The sequence below is a fragment of the Solea senegalensis genome, unplaced genomic scaffold (assembly GCF_019176455.1).
Source record: "Solea senegalensis isolate Sse05_10M unplaced genomic scaffold, IFAPA_SoseM_1 scf7180000017503, whole genome shotgun sequence".
In the NCBI taxonomy this organism is placed as follows: domain Eukaryota; kingdom Metazoa; phylum Chordata; class Actinopteri; order Pleuronectiformes; family Soleidae; genus Solea; species Solea senegalensis.
The window spans coordinates 1-6235 of NW_025322438.1; the positions used below are offsets into that span (position 1 = coordinate 1).

General features: G+C 52.8%; 12 non-coding genes and 1 pseudogene across 12 annotated transcripts; 5 read left to right on the forward strand and 8 right to left on the reverse strand.

Annotated features, from left to right (window-relative positions):
- Positions 1-150: 150 nt before the first annotated feature.
- On the reverse strand, positions 151-314 carry LOC122764589. The gene has a single exon (XR_006359788.1). It is a non-coding gene; the product is annotated as a U1 spliceosomal RNA (small nuclear RNA).
- Positions 315-717: 403 nt separating this feature from the next.
- On the forward strand, positions 718-826 carry LOC122764599 (annotated as a pseudogene).
- Positions 827-936: 110 nt separating this feature from the next.
- On the forward strand, positions 937-1055 carry LOC122764587. The gene has a single exon (XR_006359786.1). It is a non-coding gene; the product is annotated as a 5S ribosomal RNA (ribosomal RNA).
- A 118-nt stretch (positions 1056-1173) lies between these two features.
- Positions 1174-1366, reverse strand: LOC122764591. The gene has a single exon (XR_006359790.1). It is a non-coding gene; the product is annotated as a U2 spliceosomal RNA (small nuclear RNA).
- A 182-nt stretch (positions 1367-1548) lies between these two features.
- On the reverse strand, positions 1549-1661 carry LOC122764593. Its single transcript, XR_006359792.1, has one exon. It is a non-coding gene; the product is annotated as a U5 spliceosomal RNA (small nuclear RNA).
- Positions 1662-2304: 643 nt separating this feature from the next.
- Positions 2305-2467, reverse strand: LOC122764590. The gene has a single exon (XR_006359789.1). It is a non-coding gene; the product is annotated as a U1 spliceosomal RNA (small nuclear RNA).
- A 403-nt stretch (positions 2468-2870) lies between these two features.
- LOC122764598 lies at positions 2871-2989 on the forward strand. Its single transcript, XR_006359797.1, has one exon. It is a non-coding gene; the product is annotated as a 5S ribosomal RNA (ribosomal RNA).
- A 110-nt stretch (positions 2990-3099) lies between these two features.
- On the forward strand, positions 3100-3218 carry LOC122764596. Its single transcript, XR_006359795.1, has one exon. It is a non-coding gene; the product is annotated as a 5S ribosomal RNA (ribosomal RNA).
- A 119-nt stretch (positions 3219-3337) lies between these two features.
- Positions 3338-3530, reverse strand: LOC122764592. The gene has a single exon (XR_006359791.1). It is a non-coding gene; the product is annotated as a U2 spliceosomal RNA (small nuclear RNA).
- A 182-nt stretch (positions 3531-3712) lies between these two features.
- On the reverse strand, positions 3713-3825 carry LOC122764594. The gene has a single exon (XR_006359793.1). It is a non-coding gene; the product is annotated as a U5 spliceosomal RNA (small nuclear RNA).
- A 647-nt stretch (positions 3826-4472) lies between these two features.
- LOC122764588 lies at positions 4473-4636 on the reverse strand. The gene has a single exon (XR_006359787.1). It is a non-coding gene; the product is annotated as a U1 spliceosomal RNA (small nuclear RNA).
- Positions 4637-5038: 402 nt separating this feature from the next.
- On the forward strand, positions 5039-5157 carry LOC122764597. Its single transcript, XR_006359796.1, has one exon. It is a non-coding gene; the product is annotated as a 5S ribosomal RNA (ribosomal RNA).
- Positions 5158-5509: 352 nt separating this feature from the next.
- Positions 5510-5622, reverse strand: LOC122764595. The gene has a single exon (XR_006359794.1). It is a non-coding gene; the product is annotated as a U5 spliceosomal RNA (small nuclear RNA).
- Positions 5623-6235: the final 613 nt, after the last annotated feature.

Sequence of the window (6235 nt, forward strand, 5' to 3'; positions counted from 1 at the left end):
TGCTTTGAGCTAAAGACAACACCCACAACCATCACGTTCCCAGCAACTTGGAAAGACTGGGGATGTTGCTCCGCAAGGACGAGAGAAGTTTGGAGATGGGCACACAACGGTGAACTTTGGGCGGCTGACCTTTGCTTACGACGACATCATCGGGGGAAAGCGCGGACGCAGCACACCACTAGCAAAAATTATGCAGTCAAGACTCCCACGTTTGGGGAATTTGCTGGGGTCAACACAGCCGGAGTGCAATGGCTGAGCCTCGCCCTGGGTGAACCGCCTGCTTGATCATGGTATCTCCCCCGCCAGGTAAGTATGAGGTGTACTCGCCAAACACCGGGTGGCTCTTGCCAGACACAGCTCTTTGGCTGATGGTGCTGGAAATGAATAATCCCAGAGGCCAATGCCTTGACTCAGTTGCTCGTTAATGCTGTGCTATGTTCAAATTCAACCTCCAGCACACATTGGAGAGGAAACACTCGACCTTTTTTACTGGCATACCTGGCTGTCGTTTCCTATAGATTCAGCAACAACTGGACATGACGGCACCAACAGCCGCTTGCCCATCTCGGTGTCGCTTCCCGATACTGGACTAGAGTGTAGCATGTGGTGGAGATAAAGGCTGAAGTGCAGTGTGTCCGAAAGGTTGACTTTTGAGCCCCTCCACGCGCAGGGGGCCTTGCCCAGTCCATAAAAGCAGTCTGTGTCCCCAACCCCCCGGCTTACGGCCATACCACCCTGAGCACGTCTGATCTCGGAAGCCAAGCAGGGTCGGGCCTGGTTAGTACTTGGATGGGAGACCGCCTGGGAATACCAGGTGCTGTAAGCTTTTACACCGCTGCACACTTTTACACTGCTGCTTCCTTACAAGAAACATGCCCCTCCACGAGCAGGGGCCTTGCCTAGTCCATAAAGGCACTCTCTGTCGCCAGCCCCTCGGCTTACGGCCATACCACCCTGAGCACGCCCGATCTCGTCTGATCTCGGAAGCTAAGCAGGGTCGGGCCGGGTTAGTACTTGGATGGGAGACCGCCTGGGAATACCAGGTGCTGTAAGCTTTTACGCTGCTGCTGCTGCTTCCTTACAAGAAACATGGGCTCGCAATTAAATTGACGCACAGGCACGGGTTGATGTCTTTCTGGTTTCAGCTTCGCTTTGCTTTTCACAGAAAAAAGAGAATGGTGCACCGTTCCTGGTGGCACTGCAATACCAGGTCAATGCAAGGAGTGAAGAGAGCAAGCCCCAGTTTTCACCTCCCACTGCTCAAAAATGCATTTAATATTTAATCCCCATATAGAGGACATATCAGATATTAAACTGATAAGAACAGATACTACACTTGATCTTAGCCAAAAGGCCGAGAAGCGATGGCCCACAGGTGTCTGGGGCCACCCCAAGATCTTGGCACACAAGTCAGTTGTTGTGGTGCCATGTTTTTAAGGGCGCATAACAAAGGCTGCTGCTGCTGATCACCTCCGCCCCAAGGTTGACCTAAGTGCACCTCTGAGCCTTGACAGACAGCTGCTTGACATTTGACACACTCAAAGGGCGCAGCCTTACAGCAAAGCCCACCAAAAATAACTTAAACTCTTGAACGTCCCTCTCCACGGAAGTCTTTAGTAAAAGGCGAAAGACTTGTGCATTTTGAAGAGAAACCAGAGTCAACGTAGCCCCTGTCCTGAGAGCAGCCGAGGAGTCTATCCGCCGGAGTCACCACAGTCTCGGTCGGCCGGCCGGCCGGCCACCTTGGGACGGCCTTCCTTCAACGTTTTTGCTTAGTCGCCAATAAACCGCCCAGATTTGACTGCATGTTTGGAAGCGCTTTCCTACTGTCGGTTGTGCGCTGCAGTTTTCTATCAGTCGCTGAGGCTGTGGCACATTCCTCGCTCACTGGCACACCTCCAACATTTAGTGGTAGACGTGAGTGCATGAGCAAAGCAGCTCCGTGTCACACTGAGCAGTACAAACTGCCGGGCCATTTCCCACCTCATCCGGGCTTCTGAAATGGTGAGTTGCTCCTGGCATCACTTCAACATCAGGTCACTGCACGGAGTGAACAGAGCAAGCGCCAAAGTATTAACCCTTGGCATGATGGACATGGATCCATCTCCAACAATCGAGTTCTTCTACAAAGAGTTGGGAAAGGGAGCGTGACATTTGCTTTGAGCTAAAAGAACACCCACAACCATCACGTTCCCAGCAACTTGGAAAGACTGGGGATGTTGCTCCGCAAGGACGTGAGAAGTTTGGAGATGGGCACACAACGTTGAACTTCGGGCGGCTGACCTTTGCTTACAACGACATCATCGGGGGAAAGCGCGGACGCAGCACCCCACTAGCAAAAATTATGCAGTCAAGACTCCCACGTTTGGGGAATTTGCAGGGGTCAACACAGCCGGAGTGCAATGGCTGAGCCTCTCCCTGGGTGAACCGCCTGCTTGATCATGGTATCTCCCTGCCAGGTAAGTATGAGGTGTACTCTCGCCAAACACCGGGTGGCTCTTGCCAGACACAGCTCTTGGCTGATGGTGCTGGAAATGAATAATCCCAGAGGCCAATGCCTTGACTCAGTTGCTCGTTAATGCTGTGCTATGTTCAACTTCAACCTCCAGCACACATTGGAGAGGAAACACTCGACCTTTTTTACTGGCATACCTGGCTGTCGTTTCCTATAGATTCAGCAACACCTGGACATGACGGCCCCAACAGCCGCTTGCCCATCTCGGTGTCGCTTCCCGATACTGGACTAGAGTGTAGCATGTGGTGGAGATAAAGGCTGAAGTGCAGTGTGTCCGAAAGGCTGACTTTGAGCCCCGCCACGCGCAGGGGGCCTTGCCCAGTCCATAAAAGCAGTCTGTGTCCCCAACCCCCCGGCTTACGGCCATACCACCCTGAGCACGCCCGATCTCGTCTGATCTCGGAAGCCAAGCAGGGTCGGGCCTGGCTAGTACTTGGATCGGAGACCGCCTGGGAATACCAGGTGCTGTAAGCTTTTACACCGCTGCACGCTTTTACACTGCTGCTTCCTTACAAGAAACATGCCCCTCCACGAGCAGGGGCCTTGCCTAGTCCGTAAAGGCACTCTCTGTCGCCAGCCCCTCGGCTTACGGCCATACCACCCTGAGCACGCCCGATCTCGTCTGATCTCGGAAGCTAAGCAGGGTCGGGCCGGGTTAGTACTTGGATGGGAGACCGCCTGGGAATACCAGGTGCTGTAAGCTTTTACGCTGCTGCTGCTGCTTGCCTTACAAGAAACATGGGCTCGCAATTAAATTGACGCACAGGCACGGGTTGATGTCTTTCTGGTTTCAGCTTCGCTTTGCTTTTCACAGAAAAAAGAGAATGGTGCACCGTTCCTGGTGGCACTGCAATACCAGGTCAATGCAAGGAGTGAAGAGAGCAAGCCCCAGTTTTCACCTCCCACTGCTCAAAAATGCATTTAATATTTAATCCCCATATAGAGGACATATCAGATATTAAACTGATAAGAACAGATACTACACTTGATCTTAGCCAAAAGGCCGAGAAGCGATGGCCCACAGGTGTCTGGGGCCAACCCAAGATCTTGGCACACAAGTCAGTTGTTGTGGTGCCATGTTTTTAAGGGCGCATAACAAAGGCTGCTGCTGCTGATCACCTCCGCCCCAAGGTTGACCTAAGTGCACCTCTGAGCCTTGACAGACAGCTGCTTGACATTTGACACACTCAAAGGGCGCAGCCTTACAGCAAAGCCCACCAAAAATAACTTAAACTCTTGAACGTCCCTCTCCACGGAAGTCTTTAGTAAAAGGCGAAAGACTTGTGCATTTTGAAGAGAAACCAGAGTCAACGTAGCCCCTGTCCTGGAGAGCAGCCGAGGAGTCTATCCGCCGGAGTCACCACAGTCTCGGTCGGCCGGCCGGCCGGCCACCTTGGGACGGCCTTCCTTCAACGTGTTTGCTTAGTCGGCCAATAAACCGCCCAGATTTGACTGCATGTTTGGAAGCGCTTTCCTACTGTCGGTTGTGCGCTGCAGTTTTCTATCAGTCGCTGAGGCTGTGGCACATTCCTTGCTCACTGGCACACCTCCAACATTTAGTGGTAGGCGTGAGTGCATGAGCAAAGCAGCTCCGTGTCACACTGAGCAGTACAAACTGCCGGGCCATTTCCCACCTCATCCGGGCTTCTGAAATGGTGAGTTGCTCCTGGCATCACTTCAACATCAGGTCACTGCACGGAGTGAACAGAGCAAGCGCCAAAGTATTAACCCTTGGCATGATGGCCATGGATCCATCTCCAACAATCAAGTTCTTCTACAAAGAGTTGGGAAAGGGAGCGTGACATTTGCTTTGAGCTAAAAGACAACACCCACAACCATCACGTTCCCAGCAACTTGGAAAGACTGGGGATGTTGCTCCGCAAGGACGTGAGAAGTTTGGAGATGGGCACACAACGTTGAACTTCGGGCGGCTGACCTTTGCTTACAACGACATCATCGGGGGAAAGCGCGGACGCAGCACCCCACTAGCAAAAATTATGCAGTCAAGACTCCCACGTTTGGGGAATTTGCAGGGGTCAACACAGCCGGAGTGCAATGGCTGAGCCTCGCCCTGGGTGAACCGCCTTCTTGATCATGGTATCTCCCCTGCCAGGTAAGTATGAGGTGTACTCGCCAAACACCGGGTGGCTCTTGCCAGACACAGCTCTTGGCTGATGGTGCTGGAAATGAATAATCCCAGAGGCCAATGCCTTGACTCAGTTGCTCGTTAATGCTGTGCTATGTTCAACTTCAACCTCCAGCACACATTGGAGAGGAAACACTTGACCTTTTTTACTGGCATACCTGGCTGTCGTTTCCTATAGATTCAGCAACAACTGGACATGACGGCACCAACAGCCGCTTGCCCATCTCGGTGTCGCTTCCCGATACTGGACTAGAGTGTAGCATGTGGTGGAGATAAAGGCTGAAGTGCAGTGTGTCCGAAAGGCTGACTTTTGAGCCCCGCCACGCGCAGGGGGCCTTGCCCAGTCCATAAAAGCAGTCTGTGTCCCCAACCCCCCGGCTTACGGCCATACCACCCTGAGCACGCCCGATCTCGTCTGATCTCGGAAGCCAAGCAGGGTCGGGCCGGGTTAGTACTTGGATGGGAGACCGCCTGGGAATACCAGGTGCTGTAAGCTTTTACGCTGCTGCTGCTGCTGCTGCTGCTTCCTTACAAGAAACATGGGCTCGCAATTAAATTGACGCACAGGCACGGGTTGATGTCTTTCTGGTTTCAGCTTCGCTTTGCTTTTCACAGAAAAAAGAGAATGGTGCACCGTTCCTGGTGGCACTGCAATACCAGGTCAATGGCCCACAGGTGTCTGGGGCCAACCCAAGATCTTGGCACACAAGTCAGTTGTTGTGGTGCCATGTTTTTAAGGGTGCATAACAAAGGCTGCTGCTGCTGATCACCTCCGCCCCAAGGTTGACCTAAGTGCACCTCTGAGCCTTGACAGACAGCTGCTTGACATTTGACACACTCAAAGGGCACAGCCTTACAGCAAAGCCCACCAAAAATAACTTAAACTCTTGAACGTCCCTCTCCACGGAAGTCTTTAGTATAAGGCGAAAGACTTGTGCATTTTGAAGAGAAACCAGAGTCAACGTAGCCCCTGTCCTGGAGAGCAGCCGAGGAGTCTATCCGCCGGAGTCACCACAGTCTCGGTCGGCCGGCCGGCCGGCCACCTTGGGACGGCCTTCCTTCAACGTTTTTACTTAGTCGGCCAATAAACCGCCCAGATTTGACTGCATGTTTGGAAGCGCTTTCCTACTGTCGGTTGTGCGCTGCAGTTTTCTATCAGTCGCTGAGGCTGTGGCACATTCCTCGCTCACTGGCACACCTCCAACATTTAGTGGTAGACGGGAGTGCATGAGCAAAGCAGCTCCGTGTCACACTGAGCAGTACAAACTGCCGGGCCATTTCCCACCTCATCCGGGCTGCTGAAATGGTGAGTTGCTCCTGGCATCACTTCAACATCAGGTCACTGCACGGAGTGAACAGAGCAAGCGCCAAAGTATTAACCCTTGGCATGATGGCCATGGATCCATCTCCAACAATCGAGTTCTTCTACAAAGAGTTGGGAAAGGGAGCGTGACATATGCTTTGAGCTAAAAGACACCACCCACAACCATCACGTTCCCAGCAACTTGGAAAGACTGGGGATGTTGCTCCGCAAGGACGTGAGAAGTTTGGAGATGGGCACACAACGCTGAACT